General features: G+C 51.5%; 1 protein-coding gene across 5 annotated transcripts in view; it reads left to right on the top strand.

Moving 5' to 3' along the window:
• ZNF536 (zinc finger protein 536) overlaps positions 1–17,261 on the top strand; it is a 416,211-nt gene that overhangs the window by 187,371 nt on the left and 211,579 nt on the right. The gene's annotated exons all lie outside the window — the stretch shown is intronic.

The raw sequence follows: 17,261 nt of genomic DNA, 5'->3' as shown, positions 1-17,261 counted from the left end.
ATGCGTGACTTCATGTCTTAAATTGTACTGTGTTACACGGGCGATACAGCTTTGGGGTCTAAAATAGCAAAGCAGAAAATCTGTCATCAAAATGTCTGTGAAATGCTGAAGCTTCCTGGCCCAGTTTGGGGGGAAAAAAAAAAAAAAAGAAAGAAAAGAAAAAAAAAAAAAACAAAAACCACTAGCCTAAGACAGCTAAATTAAAATCACTACCTAACAGCAGGTAAGCTTGTTGCCTTCATCCATATTTCCAAAGCCCCTTACTAATGGATAGTAAATTGAAAGTTATATCTCTGGCCCTTTATAAAGAAAGCATCTCGCTAATACTGTAATCATTCTGCAGCCTAACAACAGAGGAAATCATGCCATAACAAATACCCTGTTACTAATGGCAACATTGATTTCTGCAATCAGCCATTAAGTCTAGAAAATGAAAGACAGTTTGAGGCACCTCAAGGCACTGCATTGCCCACTGTTAAAGATGTGGCAGCACACTGTTGAGGGTCATTTTTTAAAAGTTTTTTTTTTTCTTTTTCTTTTCTCCCCCTCCTTCTCAGTTTCGATAAATATTTCAGTATTGAAGGCAATTCACTGCTACACTTATTAAGTAGATGCCAGTTTAGTTTCGTTGTTATCGCCATGCTTCAGTATCCCCTTCGTCTAGGACAAAATTAGTATTAAAATAAAGTGTGAGGCTGCTGGCTTATTACAAACCAGTAAAGAATTGTTAAGACACATAAATCTGCCCTGCACATTCCAGAGATTCCGATAGCACTTAATGCCGCTGCTTAAATACCCATGAAACACACTGTCTACTCCTGGAGTCCTGGCCTCGTTTGCAATTTGTTTCTGGTGAGACACCCTGGAAGAGTCTAACGGGGAACTTGAGTACCGCAGAAGGGCGAGGCCGAACTGCCTGGAGTGACTGCCACCCAGAACTTGCAAGGGAACGGTTTTCCTGCGGGGCGGGGACTTTAAGATGAATCTTTGTGCACGGAGGCAGCAAAGTGCCAGGCATCCCACTGTCAGGAGGGGGACTATTTCCGGCCTCCTGGGAGGAGGTCCCCTCTCCTGGAGAGTGTCATCTCACGGTTTTTGGATTGGGGACCTTTAAGGGGCAGAAAGCAGAGCGCAGACTGGCTTGCCTAAGTTTTTGGAGTGACGTGGAGTTAACACTGACAGATTTTCATCCCTCTCCCAGCCCTGCTGAAATGAAAAGGTCTCAGCAGAATATTCTGACACCAAATGTTCGGCTCTATTAATGACGTGTTTACCGTGTTTTTCTCACCTTCTGGCCAAGTGATAGCCTCATGCTATTCCTATCTCTGTTGTTTCCGTGTCTCTAAATGCTCTGTTGAAAAAAGCCCATTTTGCTTAAAAGAACCAACCGGGCTTGGGACTCAGAGGAGAATTACACTTGAGTTGTGGTTATCTTCTCACTTTTATTTCCCTCATTGAAGTCTGGTACAATTGTGAATACTGATTTTTTCATTTCTGGTTGACTTCTTTGTTTTCTTCATATTCAAATGAGACCCTTTCATAATTTTCTGGCTACGTAGGAAAATTGATGGCATACCAATATGCAGCCCGAATCAGCCGCACGCCTGGGCCATTCAGGTTTTCCTGGGATTAGGACCCTTAACCAAATCGGGTTAGTCTTCCCTCTTATTTCTAACAAGTATGACTTGTACAAAGTGCGATTAAAAGAAACATTTAAATAAAAATCTTGACACAATGGGTATTTTATTATTACCTGTTAGAGAGAAACCTGCAAGGTGAAGGGGAGGAAGAAAAAAAATCTTTAAGCCCTTAAGTAAAGAAAGGAGTACTTATTAAGGCTTCTATTAAAAAATAACTGCAAAACATGGTTTTACAAATTTCTCAGACTGCATAACAATGTCGCAAAACTTAATTTGCATCACTTGATTCTTTTTTTGTTGAAAACTGGGTCAGTAGGGCCTGAGAAACTATTTTTTCAGATCTTAACCAATGAATTCTTCTTTTTAAATCGCTGCTCTTAACATGATAGTAGTTCTGAATTCATCATAAAAAACCTTTTTACAGAGAGCCTCTTAGAACAGATCTCCAGAAGAAGGCTTACAATGAGTGGCAGAGACGTCCTTTGTTATCAGATGTAATTCTTTGCAAAGGAGGATTGGAACGGAGTGGCTGTTTAAAAATGTCTTGCTCAGACCGAGACGAAGAAGGGGTCAAGTTTGCAATCAAACAGTTATTGCCGAGATGGGCGACTGTCACTGGCTAGGCTAATGTGGGATGCAGCTGTTTGCTATGTGAGCAAAAGAATGTTTGAATCAGTGAACATGTGAAAATGATTCCAGTGAACCAGAAAATGTGTTTGTTCTTTGGCTCTCCAAACTGCTGAGAACCAAGCTTAAGATCAACTGCGAAAACTAGGACCTTTGACAAATTGAGAGGTCATATTTTCTAACGGAAAATGGACAAAACTAGTCACACAGATCACTTCCCCATCTCACCCCTTTGTTTTCTGTTTGTTGTTGTTGTTGTCGATTTGACTTACCAGTAATTTCACACCATGGTAGATGTCATTTCTGCTTCCGTGTACCATGCAAAGGGAAACTATTTGGAAAGCAGCAGCTTATAAATTTTACTCTTTTATGACATTTAGAAAGCAGGGCGGCTGTTTTGAAGCTCCCTCATTTCTGGCTCGCATGCAGACGCTCCGATGGCATTAATCTCTGCATCTTTTCTCTAAAACCTCCTCTGAGTCTGTGCTCGGATTCGAGCTTTACCCTGAGTCAGAAGACAACCAAAGTTCTGTTTCTTTAGATTTTTGCTTTGGAAATCACACTCAGAATAATTAAAACTTAATGTACTAAGAAACGATACTGTTCATTATATCCAACAGGGCAGTTACCTTCTGCATTCCCCATAATTTTGGAGAGGGGCTAATTGAAGTGTTGATGGTGGGAAAGGGGTAATTGAATGCATTGACCCTCTGTTCATTAAATAAAGTCAGCTAAGTTACGTGATCATTGGAAAGCCAGGAAGAGATGCAGAGATGAAAACGGTGTTAACCCCTACTACTTCTGGTATAATATTTTGAGATGGACGAGGATTATTTGATCAGCTGGGCTAGTAGACTGGCGGGGTCTTCTTTTGTTGCCTGAGCCGCATTCCTGAAATGCTGGGTCTCCATCCTGTGCTGGCCCGTTGACCACAGCATCAAAGGCCTTTATCCAGGGCTCCCTTGCATTTACATCGGGTGTATAGTGATATGATAGATTTTCTTTCTTTTCCACCTCTTTTTCTCATGTGGCTCCTCCTCCCTGCCCCCCATTCATGATAACCACTGCCTGCTCCACACAAACAAATTCGGGCACCCAAAAGAAGGGGAAAAAAAGGAAAAGAAAAAATTTAAGTCTTAGGATTAAGATCTTCATTTTTTTTTTTTGCTTGTGCATTCCAATTGTTCTTAAAATATTTGGCAATGTCAATTAGTAACTGAGCAGAGTTAGCTGATGAACACAATTTTCCAGTAGACTGAGCACCCTATTGTTGCCGAGCGAACAGCAGATTTCTGAGGTCATTATCATTCGCTGGTTGCTTGGCCCAGCTGCTTCCTGCTGCAAAAGCCAAACTTTATACTGGAGCTCGGGGATGGCATACAGCAACAGGGGGCTGGGAGGGGGAGAGGGGAGCTGGCTGCAGAGCCGAAGACAGTCATTATCAGCAGAGGAAACAGAAAGTAAAAGTTTCCAGGCAATTCCAGGAAAATGGGCCCTATCAGGCTTCTGCCCCCTTTTTTCTCCAAGCACCTTCCACCTCCAGACAGGGAATTAAAAGAACCAGGGGACGCCCCCTGGGCATTGTGGCCACTAATCTCTTTGCTGAGCAGAACTTTGGAAAAACAATAATCCCATTGACAAATTTGCTTAAAAATTGTTAACCCAATCTGAGGCATGTGAGTGATTTCCTCAGAGATAGACTCCTTCATTTTTATTAAAAACAGAAAAAAAGAAAAGAAAAACAAGTCATTTTTAAAAAAGATGAAATTAGTAACTTGAAATTAGTAAACTTAGGGATGACAAACAGGGACCCTTATTTCATTTTCCAGAGGGAACTTTTGAGCAGATAATCGTCTGAAATTCCTGGTAAAATCAGATTTAGCATGGAAGGCTCCCCCTGCCCACTCCAGCTTCCCTTTCTCTCCTGCCCACCCCCTCCTCTCTCCCCCACCATTTAATTTGGGAGCTGGTTCAGTGAGATGAAAAGCTGCACTTTTTTAAAGCTCAGCTGTTAAAACCGAGCGCCATATGCAGCCTTTCCGTCCCGACGTGGAAGCGTGTGCAGGCGGCCGTGTGTTTGTGGAGATTTACGGAGGCTCGACTGTGTGTGCCGAAGCTGTGCCCAGGCAGATGCTGGCGGGGCCCTGCCTCCGGGGAGCCGGCCCGGCCTGGACCAATAGGCTGGCCAGACTCGGGCTGGCTCGCGGGAGTGTCCGATGGGGCAAAGGTTGGGGTCCAGGTGAGCTGCCTCTGGTCTCACCTTTCCGCTGGGGCTTGGGGGTGATCTGCCCACCGGGCATGGTGCTGGAGCTGGGGCACAGTGGCCCTTGGATGCTGATACACCTGGCCTTCCTCCTGTCCTGGGGGCCTGACAGCAGCTCCTTTTTATAAACATCCCACCATTCCGTGCCCTTTGATTGTCTTGTGCCCGGGAACACTCAGTACCACTCTGGGGCCCTGGCTGTCTCTCGCACCCCTCTGCGCGGAGCTGTAAATCCCACTTCCACAGGGCTGCCTGATGGACTTAGCATTTCAGAAAGAGAGAAATCGTACTGGCTCTAAAAGTCTTCCAACTGAGAGTGTGATATAAAATGTGTGTGACGTGAGATCCCAGAAGCGAAGCCTCCTTGCTCTCTTGTTCCTGTGGATTCCCAGCACACCATCTTCTGTCCGAGGGATTGACTCCCACCACAGAGACACTCAGGCCCTGCCTTTGTTTATAGCTCCAGCGCCTCCCTCTGCCCACCTTCAGGTCGGGCATCACGTCGCCCGTGTCCTCTCCAGGGCTCCTGCCCAGAGAGCTTGGGGACCCTGGAGGGCCCACAGTGTGCCCCCCCGCCCCGGGACACGTGTCAACGCGAGGAATGGAAGCACTCATTCAAATCCAAATTTAATGGTAATAAGAAAAACACAGATCAGCTAAGGACAGGTTACAATGATGCAAAGAATTAAGCAGTCAGTGTTCAGAATGGACCATGAAGCACTAGCTGCTTGATTGCCATTAACTGGAATGGGAGGTCCCAGGCTCAGGTCCTGGCCACTACCTAGGGTGCATTGGGGCTGGAATTAGCAGTTTGTTTTGCAAATGGCCACAGTGTGGCCTCTGCTTGCTGGTGTGGCCAAAAGCACGTATCAAGAGCTTCTGGGAGCCACTTTTCACCCATCTCTGCTGTGCCTTCAGGTACCTGGGAAAGTAGGCCCAATGCATCAGCACTGCCTGTGGCTGCTCTCTTAGAATAGGAGCAGCCTCTGCTGGGTAGGGCGGAGCATGAGACCCCCTATTCACCAAATGCCATCTCCACCAGGCTTTGAATCCCTTTATTGGCATGAAGCTTTGTGCCCCACTTACAAGAAGCACACTCCTGAGAGTGTAAGGCGTGGAAGTCTTCCTTGCTTTATGCTTCGCCCTTGGCCTGGGTTGGCCCTCCTCTGGGAGGGGGTTCTGGTAGGTGGCCCTGGTGTCTCAGAGGGGTGGAGACAGGGGCAAGCTTCAGCAAGCCTCCTGTCTTACTGGTCCTCGAGATTCCCCTGGATTCTAGGGGGAGACCACTGGGATACTCAGGGATCTTGAGCTGGAGAGCAGAGGGAGGTCTGGGAGAGATCCGTGTTGCAAGCACTGCGCAGCGTTCTGAGCCCGTGAGGTCGGAAGAGGAGTGAGCATGGAGCTGTTTTGGAGCGTTGATGGTAGGGGTGGAGAAACACCTGCAGAGATCAGGAGATTGGATTTGTGCAAACGTCCCAAATTTGTGATGATTGGGCTGGAACCTTTGCCATCTGCGACCCCTGGGCCTGCTTTCTGCCCTTCTGGGTTCCCCACCTCCCTCTCCTCTGTCAGCATCTGACGGCGCATCCCCCGCCCGTGTGGACCGTGTGGACCGGGCTGGCGCGTTGTGAAAGGACGAGGGGGCACAGTGAGGCTTAGAAATGCAGAGGAAAGGGGGGCTCTGTAGCCGGGTGCGGGGCAGGTGGTGGGGGGCTCTCTGTCCTCCCCAGGAAGCAAGTGTCGCAGCAGCTGAGAGGAGACATGGGTCCCCCTTGCCTTTTCCTGGCAGGACGGGCCGACAGCAACATTTACTTAAGCTGTGGAGTTTGGCACTGCTGCTGCCAGGCGCCATCTGGAAAGCCCTTCTCCGAAAGCCGTGGACCCTCCCCAAAAGAGCTCAGGGGAGCAGGACTTGGGCTCAGCTTTGGGGCTTTTTTTTTCTTGGACAGAACCTGAGCAGCAAGGCACCTGAGTGGGGCTCGGGTGTCCCCTGAGAGCCACGGAGCTACAGTAGGTTCTCCTTGGTGTGCTCATGGCTTTTCTTGGGTTGGGCCTCTCCAGCTGCGTCTGAGCCAGATCTGGTGTCCCGTCTTTGTCAGGCGTGCGTCTGGTTTCCTGGGGGCTGTATGTCTGTTCCTTTATTTTGTATTGTATTTCGTTCACCATTTTCGCCTAAGTCTTGGTATGTCATGGGCGCAAAGGTGTGTCGCCAGCCAAGACCGTACTGGTTAGTAACCGAGACAACCGTGTAATCACAGGGCTTGTTAACCTAATGTGAGAAGTGAATCTTGTGTCTCTAAAACGTGCTGGGGAGGTGGGATGGAAAGCAGGGTGGCTTGGCTTGTGACAAACGGGGCCCCGCTAAGCACAGAGATTTGCCACCATCCTTTCCCTGATCCACATCTGCAAAAACGGCTGCAGAACCCCCTAAACAATGCGTGTCTGAACACTCCCTCCAGCTCCCTGATGGGTGGGCCAAGGCGCGAAGGGGGCTGTACCGCTCACAGGGGCGGCGGGGGTGGAATTCGTGTGCCAGGTTTGGTTTTCTTTTCCCACCGAGGGAAAGTTGTCCCGGGCCTGGCTTCTCGTGGGACCCATCTCTTTGTTGCTGTGAGCCTGGGGGTTTCTGTGTGACATGTGGCATGTGTCAGAGAGAAGTGGGGGGCACAGCACAGCTGACTCCTTGGCTGGGCCTCCTGGGGGTCCGGCCCTCCTCCTGAGGGTGCCCAGCCAGGTGCTGGCGGGAGGAACTGGGTGGTGGGTGGGCTTGGCTTTCCACGCCTCGTCCCTTGCTTTCAAAAGCTGAGGTCACATGTCAGCTTTTCCCGCGAGGCAGGGCACACCTTGGGGAGCCCTTGATGTTTCACTCTGGGTCTCGGGTGCAGAGAGCTCCACAGAGGACCCGTTCTCTCCCCGGGGACGCGCCTTGCTGGGCTGGGACATAGGCGGACACAGGTTTCTTTCCTCTGGTTTGACCTGGGTCCTGAAGCCCTTCTATGTATGACCAAACAGATCCCCTCCGTGGCACTCTCTTCTCTTCATTAAAGTAATGTCCCGAAACTCTTCACTCAGTGCTTGTCATCGTGGTTTTTGGACACCCTCGGTTGTCTTCAATCATCTTGAGAGGCATTTTGGAAAACTTCCAACTGGCTTATGTTTAGTTCAACATAAAATGCGTGCAGTGGTTGTTTCCTTGAAGACCAAGACAGATACATGTTTCTCTTCACTGCTAAATATATTTTGTTAAATTTGTTGCTAAAATAGGTGTTTTAGTTTAGTTTTGTTTTTAAGTAATTTGCCCTGAAAAATTGAAGTGATCCTTCAGCAACTCTACTGTGTGACAGAAAATAATCCCTGTGTAGGGGGAGCCTTGGCAGGGCAGGTTCCTTCCCAGCTGGGGCCTGACTCCCCGCTGACATGTCCTGTGTGAGTGACCTTCAAACCCTTTCCACTCGGTCTCCTCCTGGAGGGACATTTACTGACTTCTTTTCTTGCCGTTTTTGTTGTTTAATGAAATTTATTATTATTATTATTATTATTATTATTATTATTATTATTATTATTATTATTATTATTATTATTATTTCTTACTCTAAAATAATTCATGTTCATCTTGGACATTGAGAAAATACAGTTAAATACAAATAAAAATAATTTTAAAGTATATATGCCTCTACCACTCAGAGATAACCACTGTGAAAAGTTTAGTACATCCCTTCCCAGTCCTTTTTGTGCACTTAAAGATGTATTTAACAAAAAAGGATCATACTGCACATACTGTTATATGATACAGTTTTTATTTAAATATGTCACATATTTTTTGGCCATTGAATATTCAACGCAAGGATCAACATGCTTTTTCAGTAAAGGGCCAGACAAAAAATATTTTAGACATTTGCAAGCCATGTGGACTCTTTTGTAACTGCTTGATTCTGCCATAAATGAAGGGGCTTAATGGTGTTCCAATAAAACTTTATTTACAAAAACAGGTGACAGAAGGATTTAGCCCCTGGGTTGTCCTTTGCTGACTTCTATTGTTATACTTAAAAAAAAAAGCTTCATATAAGTAATATGTTCCTCGAGGAAATATTAGAAATGTGGAGAAACAAAAAGAAAAATGTCTGTATAAGGTGATTTAGCCAGCCCGCTACTGCTGAGCATAGTAGGACTTGCTTCCATTTTTTTATTTCTGCACCAAAATCTTCCTGATCATCTGCACAGTTATTTCTTTAAGTGAACTTCCTGGCAGTGGAATCTCACGTCACAGGTTGGCAACCCTGAGGCTGCAGATGTGTGTTACCCAGCAGGGTGCTGTGTCTCGAGGTCATTTCTTCCAGTGCCAGAGTTTGTGCTGAAAAAGTTCCTCCTAAGGTTATATTGAAATCGGTCTCCCCAAAGCCGGGTAGTTCTCCGTCGCCAAGCAACTCTGTGACTCATTTGTTCATTTGTAAATTCATTAATTTGTTCATTCATTCATTCATTCAAGGACATGGTGCTTATTAAGAAGGCTTTGAACACCTATGTGCTAAATACTGGAGATGCAAAGATGAGTAGAGGCAGGTCGTAGTGTCCAGAGGCCCCCAGCCCAGAGAGAAGGGCATACACCAGAGGACCGCCCAGGGCGAGAGGGGACCGCCTGCCTCAGGGCCCACATTTGTTCCCACGGGACTTGAAAGGCTGAAAGAACCTCCTCAGTCACCCCAGTAACTCCTGCGGCAGGTAACGCTTTCCCTCTGTGGAGCTTCTGGGTGAAGCACACCCCGGCTCAACCACTGTGGCTGGCAGTCCTCTCTCCCTGGCTGGGAACTGGAGGTGAAACCGCTTTCTTGCTGCAGAAGAAGCCCTAGGGGAGGGTCCAACTGGTGCTTTTGCAGAAGGCCCCTCAGGCCAAGTAGGGGGCCAGGTGGGAGCTTGTAGGGGCCTTGCAGCTTTGTGGCATGTGTGTCCCAGTACCTGGTCACCCCGCATATGGGGCCAGCCCTGAGGGGGGCAGCAGGAAGAGGCAGGGGGTGAGGCACAGGCTCCCAGCTCCAGCTGACCTGCCCCTGAGCACTTGCCATTTTCATCAGTGGTTCATGGGCAGGGCAGGGTCACGAGTCGGGTGTCGGGTGGAGTCCAGACTGTGGGTAGAGCCTGTGTGAGCTTGTCCGACCTACACTGGGAAGAGGCTCTGTCCCTTTTACCCAAACTAACCTGACTTTGGAACTGTCCATCCTTGCCACACAGAGGAGCCAGGTGAGTCTTCAGGAGGGCTGTACCCCCCTCACAGGTCATGTCCAGCATCAGGAGAGGGTGGTGGGTGCTGTAGACAGTGCCTTACTCTTTTCAGGTGGTGGGACGTGATCTGATGCAGACCCACTGTGAGAATGAGTGGAAACAGTTTTTCCTAACACATCAGACCTCAGTCACCCTTTATTTTCTGGGAAGTAAAACGTCATAAGCCTGGCTGTTAACCCAGAGACAGATACATTTTCTGATGTTTAAGAAGCACTCAGAGCAGAACACGTACTCCAGCTGGAGCTTGGCCCCCCAGCAGTCAGGTTTTAGCCGCCCTGCTGGGCAGTTTGGGCAGCTCGCTCCCCTCCCCGCGCCTAGGTGTTCTCATACACACTTTGGAGTAGGGGTGGGGACATCTAGAAGACTCTGGGGGCCCTTCCTTTTCCCCTCCTCTCCCTTCCCAGATGTTTCCATGGCCTGAGGGCAACTTTTAAGGGTCTCAGCTACTGTTCCAGGGGCAGGGAACTAGGGTTTGTAGGGTCTGAGAATTTGGGGATTTCTTGTCCATGTCTGTGTTTGAGCCTCAAGCAGGAAGTGAGGTCACGTCATCCCTGAGGGGCCCGGTGTATCTGGTAGGTGGTAGGGCTGGGAAGACTCTCTTTTAGCCCCTTTCTCACTAAGGTGCCTTCCCACCTGCTGTCCCCATCTGAGGCCTACATGCCCTGGAGACAGAGTCCTGCCACTGGAGAGACACCACGGGGACCCCTCACCCAATGCCACTGAAGGCTTCCTCTCCCTCTTGGGGGCTGATCTTGCAGGGCTGTGAGAAGCAGACAGCATTGTGGTCCCTGCAGAGGTCTCCAGGGTCAGCCCTTAGTTGCTGTGTGACCCAGCAAGGGCTCCTTAGCCTCTCTGTGCCTCAGGGTCCACAGTGCATTTGTCTTTCTATAAAGTACTTAGCACAGGCCCCAACATGAGGAAGTGCTCAGTCAATGTGGATTATTTCTGCACTATGCAATACAATACAAATACAGTTGGGTGAAAAACAGGAAACGTGGCCGGTTGATTGGTTGTTGGGAGTCACATAGCACCAAAGCATTGGTCTCGCTGATTTAGTTTCACTGAATCTGGCTGTCATTTGCCTGTGTCCTTAGTAAAACAGTGGGCGGATCCACTCTCTTTACTGGAGGATGATCTGAAAGTTCTAGGGGTTGGTCTGACTCCAAAGTGACACAAAAAGGCTGCCGTTGCTCAGACTTCATGCCCCTGCACCACCAAACAGAACAGTCTTTCCTGGAGGCCCAGAAACTATCTCCTTGCATTTTATTATGTCTTGCTGTGTTAGTAATGCCCTTTCCTGAGCCAGTCACCATGGCCAGGGGAATGGGATGCACTCCCGGGCTCAGGGCTGACCTTGGGCAGGGGTCGGGGAGAGGGTGAGCTCATCCAGCCCTGTGGCTGAGAGTGGGAGGGACCAGCTTTCCCACAGGGATTTGGATGGAGGAGGCCTGGAGCCTGAGCAATTAAACGGTGTTCAAAATGTCACAGCTCTCAGGTTCAACCAGGGGCAGAAGCATTTGGCCTCCTGCTCAGATCATTGAAAGTAATGTCCCAGCCTCCCTGAGCAAGGCGGCTGAGGGTCTGTAACTGGTGCTGAGGGTCTGCCCCGCTGCTCCACCCCCAGGACTTTCAGAGATAAGACTGAGCTGTATGGGAGAGCTGGTTCCTTGGTTGCTTTCTCCAGGTGCCCATTTTTGCCTCTTCTTTTTGTTATATGGTGCCTCATCTTAGCCTAGATGTGAGGACGGCCACCACCAAAGTCAACCGACGTGTCTTCCCCTGTGTCCACTGGGCCCAGGGCTGGCCCCTGCTGTGTCCCTGCCACGTGAGCAGAGGGATGAGGCCCATGGGAGGAGAAGGTGGTGTGACTTTAGGGGATGGCCTCCACACGGTGAAAGTTGGAATAACGCAGAGGGCGACCTGCATGGGCTGTGGCCCCAGAGAGCAGGCTTTGGACGGCCTTCCCGACAAAGGAGAGCAGCCTGATTGTTTTCTCCCATCTCCTCCCCAGGCAGAAACATGGTGGCCAAGCAGAAATGAAGGGACAGGGAGGGAGGTGAGACCGCAGGTTTGTGCTGAGTGGTGCCCGGCTCCCAGGCGAAGCAGGGGAACCTTTAGATCAGGGACTAGCCCTGATTTCCTGGTTGTCTGGGAGAGAGCAGGGTGGTCCACAGAAGTGCTCCCCTCCCCGGGAATCCACCCTCCCAGAGCCTGCGGTCTGCGGGAGGAGAAGGTGTCATGAGACGTGTAAGCTGTACTGGCAGGAGGCTGTATTGAGTGGTGGAGCTGAGATTCAAACCCACGTCTCTCTGACCGCTTGCCTTTTTGTTCCACTGCTGGGTCATGCTGGGGGTGGGGTGAACACGGCAGAAGCCCCGTCTCCAGCTCCACACTGGCAAAGCCCAGCCCTGTTAGGACAGGCTCTGGGAAGCTCAGATTACTCCTTCCCTCTCTTCGTGTCTTGGAGGAGGTGGTCCGCACATCTTTTCCAGAAAAGAAGCAAGGAAGGGGGTGGCTCAGCACTTGCTCAGCTCTGCTGGGGACTGACCACCGGGACGCACCCCGAGCTCCACCCTTAGACTTCAAGTGAGTCCTCAAAACTGTGGTGGCTGCAGGGAGTCCCGTCGACCCCCACGCAAGGCCACATGCACAGCAGGTCACAAGAGACGTGACCTTGTTTCCAGGGTCCGAGACAGAGAGAAGGAGGTCACAGGAGCATGGCCTTGTGGATGCGACCGAGGCCCCCGGCCTAGGGGACCGGCTGCCTTCCTGTGCAAAGCTCGTCTGAGTCTCGGGTCCCCTGTCCTTCCCGACTCCCCCGCGCTCTGCCAGCGTGGTTTCTGTTTCCGCGCTCTCCTTTGCAGGGCAGCATTGCAAGGCGGCCTGGGCGTGTGGTGGGACGGAGAACGGGACACGAGGCAGGGGCCCAGGGCTGCACCTGCCCGGCTGTCACAGCTCTCCCTGCCCGCCAGCTCTTCCCGGGGGAGAGGTGGGGTCCTCCACGGGGAGGTGAGGAGGAAGAGGTGCGGAGGCCTCTGCTCCTCCTCCCAATGGGCACCGTCCTCCAAGGTGTAAATTAGGAGGCAGTTACCATCTGGGAAGCCTTCCAGAGGAGGGGCGGCCGAGTTCCTTGTTGTCACTCCTGGTGGCCACTTCACCCTGGCCATGCAGAGCAGAAAGCTCTGGGCTGTCCCTCTGCCCTGGACCCATCTAGGGTGGTCCAGGAAAGGGCCGGGGCTCAAGCTGGGGGCTGAGTCTGCTGTCGTGGGTGTGACAGGTTCAAATTGTCCATAGCTTCTGGGGATAGAGCATTCAACACAGAGTTGTGACTCTGTGTGTGTGTGTCTGGATGTTTGTTGTCTGTGTTGGGATGTGACCGTGCTGGTGTGGCCGTGGTCATGCTGTCCCGGGCTGGTGTTGCGCGAGTATCTCTAAGGTGGGTTCATGTTTTCGATGTAGTTGCTGGAGGGTGGGTGTGTTGCCTTGTGTGTGCACGCGTGTGTGTTGGGTGTGTCTTGGGCTGTGGGTGTATTGGGATGTGAGTGGATGTGCGTGCACTGGGTATATGTCTTGTGTGTGTACAGGTGAGGGTTGGGGTGTGAAGGTCAGTGCATGTGTGTGGTGAGGGTGTGGCACTGGGTGTACAAGTATGTTGGTGTGGTTTGGGGGAGTGCATCTGTGTGTTGACACATGCTAGTAAAGGTGTGTGTGTTGCATGGTTGTGTGTGTGGGGATTTATGTATCCATGTATCTGCCTGTGTTGGTGTGGATGTTGGGGTGTGTGTTGTGTGAGTAAGGATGTGTGTGGTGGGTGGCACGTTGGCTTATTAATATGCAGGGGAGGCTGGCCTCCTCAGAGCAGTGTGACCCTCCAAAAGGAAGGAAGAGAAGCTGGTTCTGAGCCGGGCCCACCCCTTAGAGCATTGCTAATGGGGTCTCTGCTCCCTGTTGCCAGCTCAGCCTCAGGCAGAAGATCTGGCCCCTGGGATATGAGTTGGCAGATGCAGGGGGCCCCCGTCTTCCAGCATCTCACAACCAGGGCCTCTGTGGCCCCAAGCTCCTGGAAGAGCCTGGGGCTTGAGGGTCTGGGGTCCCCATCCAGGGAATCTCGGTTCTGGAGCTCAGCCAGTGTGCGTCTGGAGTGGGCCCTGGGGTCCATGGGAACAGGAGTCAGGTGCATTCCCCTCGTGGTCCTCGGCACAAAGCATGAGATACAGCACGTGTTCAGGGGATGCTTATCGACGTCTATGGAGTGAAATGACACGCTCTCTCCTAGCACAAAGGGTGCTTGCGGGGGAGCCAGCCAGGACTCGGGCCTGCCCACCACTCCCCGTCCTGGTGCCAAAGAACCAGAACCCACAGCACAGAGCCTGGCACCACAGACCTACAGTGGGTCCCTGTGAGCTGGTCAAGCCTCCCTTTGCCAGAAATTAGGGGACTTGAAGGATAAGGGAGCATGGGGGTCAGAGAGGGGCCCAGGGCATGTGAGTGCCACCTGGGAGCAAGTCCCCATGGGATGTACTCAGTTGGCCATCTGCACCCATGGGACCCCTTCTCTGGGACTGCTGGAGGCCGGGGAGGTGGGGTAGAGCTGTGGCCGTGGGCACCACATCCTCCATCCGCAGGCTGTTGAAAGCTTCTTCTATGTTGCCAGGAGTTTGTAAAGTGATGTTGCAGCCACTCTGGAGTTTAGTTGGCCACCATGGATGGTTCTAGTTCCGTGGCTAGCATGGATGATCTAGGGTGCAGGCCTGGGAGCTGGAGGTGAGCCTTACTGAGACCATCACAGGTGGGTCTTCAGAATGGTGCCCTGAACAAGCAGCAGGCATTGAAGGGTGTCATCTGGTCAAAAACTGGCGGCCGAGGTACACTGGGCCATTGAGGGGCTTAGGATCCACATGGCATGGGACTCGAAATTTAAAAGTACCTTCTACTCGCCGCTTCTTAAAGTCAGAAAGAAAAAATGTCAGGGGGCAGCATGTGGTGGGTCACAGCAGCCACAAATTTGGTGAAACTTTTCCTGGAAATCACACATGTCAGCTGCGCCCAGCTTCTGCTGGAAACTTGTGAAGCCAGTGCTTTGGGGTCAAATGATCTTTTTTGGTTAGTGGTGGAGGAAATGTTACCATCTCTGAGGTATGAGCCCCATGAAGAGTGGTTCCTGGAGACTCTGCGGGAAGGGAGTCAGGAGTGGTGGCCCCACGAGGGAGAGGGCAGATGCCCCCAGGGTGGCTCCTCTTTCTTGTCTGAGCTTCTTCCCCGGGAGAGCAGGCTGATGGCTGTGCTCCTCGGGGAACTGGAGGGACTTCCTGGAACTCCTGACGGACAAGCACCATGGGGGATGGAGCTGGTAAAGAAGGGGCTGTTGGGGTAGCAGCATCACTGGCCCAGGGGTGGAGTGGCTGTTGTCCAGCCTGCCTGCATCCCTTCCCGGCCCAAGCTCTGCTGTGACTTTCCATCATGCAGGGAGTAAAATCCGTGGGATCGAGGCCCGGAATCACCCACTCTCCCCTCTGTCACTCTGCTGAGGTCCTCTTCCCTCCTCTCTGTCCTGCCCCTTGGTGGCCTTGGCATCGTCTGTCATCTCTGGGGTGAGCTCTTGACACGGACTGTCCCAGGCTGGTTCCATCTCACCGTGCAGACCTCACCTCAAATGGCACTGCCTCCGGTGGCCTTTCCATGACCCCCAGTTTGAACTGTCCTCTCACCAGCCCCTCTCTGGAAGCAATATTCTGTATCTTCATCTTTGAGGTCTTTGGGAAGCGTCGTGTTTGCCGTGCACTGATCTACGTGTGACTCGCCGCGTGCACTGCTGTACTTATTCGTGGTCTCCTGCGTCAGCTCCGTGACATCAGGGACTCTGGTTCACCGCTGCGTCGCCAGGGCCCACAACAGCGCCTGGCACGTGGTGGAGGCGCAGTAAACACATTTTAAAAGACATGGCGATGAAAAGACACATAGCGCAAAATTCACCATCTGCACCATTTTTGTAACTGTGTGGTTCAGTGGCATTAAGTGCATTCCGTATTGTGTAGGCATCACCACCATCCATCCACACACCTCTTTTCCTCTTGCAAAACTGAAGCTCTGTACCCGCGAACCAGTGACTTGGCATCCCCTCCCTGCAGGCTGGCAGCAGCCCTCCTGCTTTCTGTCTCTGTGACCTTGACTTCTCTGGGCACCGCATGTCAGGGAATCACAGGGTGCATGTCCTCCCGTGTCTGGCTCATTTCACTTAACGTACTGCCCTCCAGGCTCATCTGTGTTGTAGCAGGTGACAAGATTTCCTCCTTTTTTGAGGCTGAATAATACTCCGTTGAATGGATACACCACATTTTGTTTGTCTACTCATCTGTCACTGGACACTGCCTTTATTTCAGTACTTCTGCGTAAATAAATGAAGGTAGGGCGTGATCTCTCCCCCTCTGTCCCCTGCCTGAGGGGAGGGATCGTTAACGTAATTCACAGTATCCCATGCTCCTGGTTCTCCAGAAGCCAGGGGATGCTTTCCTCAGCAGAGCACATGCTTTGGGGTCTGGGCATTTTGGGGGCAGAGTCCTGGAGCAGGGATGGAGATCAGCTTTGGTCAGACCTTGGGGCACTGGGAGGGCTGCCGTGTGCCCCGAGGGGACACAGCTCCTTCCACAGGGGCCCGAGCAAGTGCCCTTCCATGCTTCTCCTCGTCCTCCACGGGGAGTTGCGCCCCTGGCACACGCCGCACCCCCCAGGGTGAGCCCAGTGTCTGCCATTGGGCAGGGCAGGCGGAGGGGGAGCTGCGGCCCCCCCGGGGCTGATGCTGGGAGAGGAGTGGACACAAACGGTGACAGCTCCGTGGCATAGGCTTCACAGCCCCAATCAGGAGCAACCAGGATTGCTGCATGGTTTTGCCAGAAGCCAAAATGCCAGAAGACAGCCAGTGACGTCCTGTATGTTTTGTTGGAAGCTCAACGTTCTCCTAAAAGCTTGTCTCGCACCTTTTTGAAATGGAATTCCTGTCTCATTCTGGAACACAGCCTGGGTGGATGCTGACAGTGGGCAGAGATGAGGACTTGGGGATCCGAGTTGCGGTGGGGAAGTGCAGTGACTGACTTCAGGTCTAAGGGAAGCAGTAGGGACAGCCAGGCTGTGGCTGGACCCATGATTTGGAAAGACCTCAGCTCAGCGAGCCGGCTGCGGGCAGACTTAGCCAGCTCAGGAGCCTCGGACCTGCTCCTGGAAGCCCCATGTACCAGGACTGGCTCCGTGCAGGGCACCTCAGGGAGCACATCTTTCCCCCTCCCCCACTCAGCAGGTCCTAAGCTGAGCAAGGAGCCCAGACCACAGGGCATAGCTTGTCTCCAAGTCAGCTTGTGTGCTGTGGGCCCAACAGGGTCTGTGAGCACTGCCGGCTTCTGGATGGAGGGCGTGGCAGTGGGAGGGCACCTGCGAGACAAGGGATGGAGAAGATGGTCTTG

This window comes from Camelus bactrianus, chromosome 9 (assembly GCF_048773025.1).
Source record: "Camelus bactrianus isolate YW-2024 breed Bactrian camel chromosome 9, ASM4877302v1, whole genome shotgun sequence".
In the NCBI taxonomy this organism is placed as follows: Eukaryota; Metazoa; Chordata; class Mammalia; order Artiodactyla; family Camelidae; genus Camelus; species Camelus bactrianus.
Note: the sequence above shows the minus strand (reverse complement) of the source record. Positions and strands in the feature narration are given on the sequence as shown.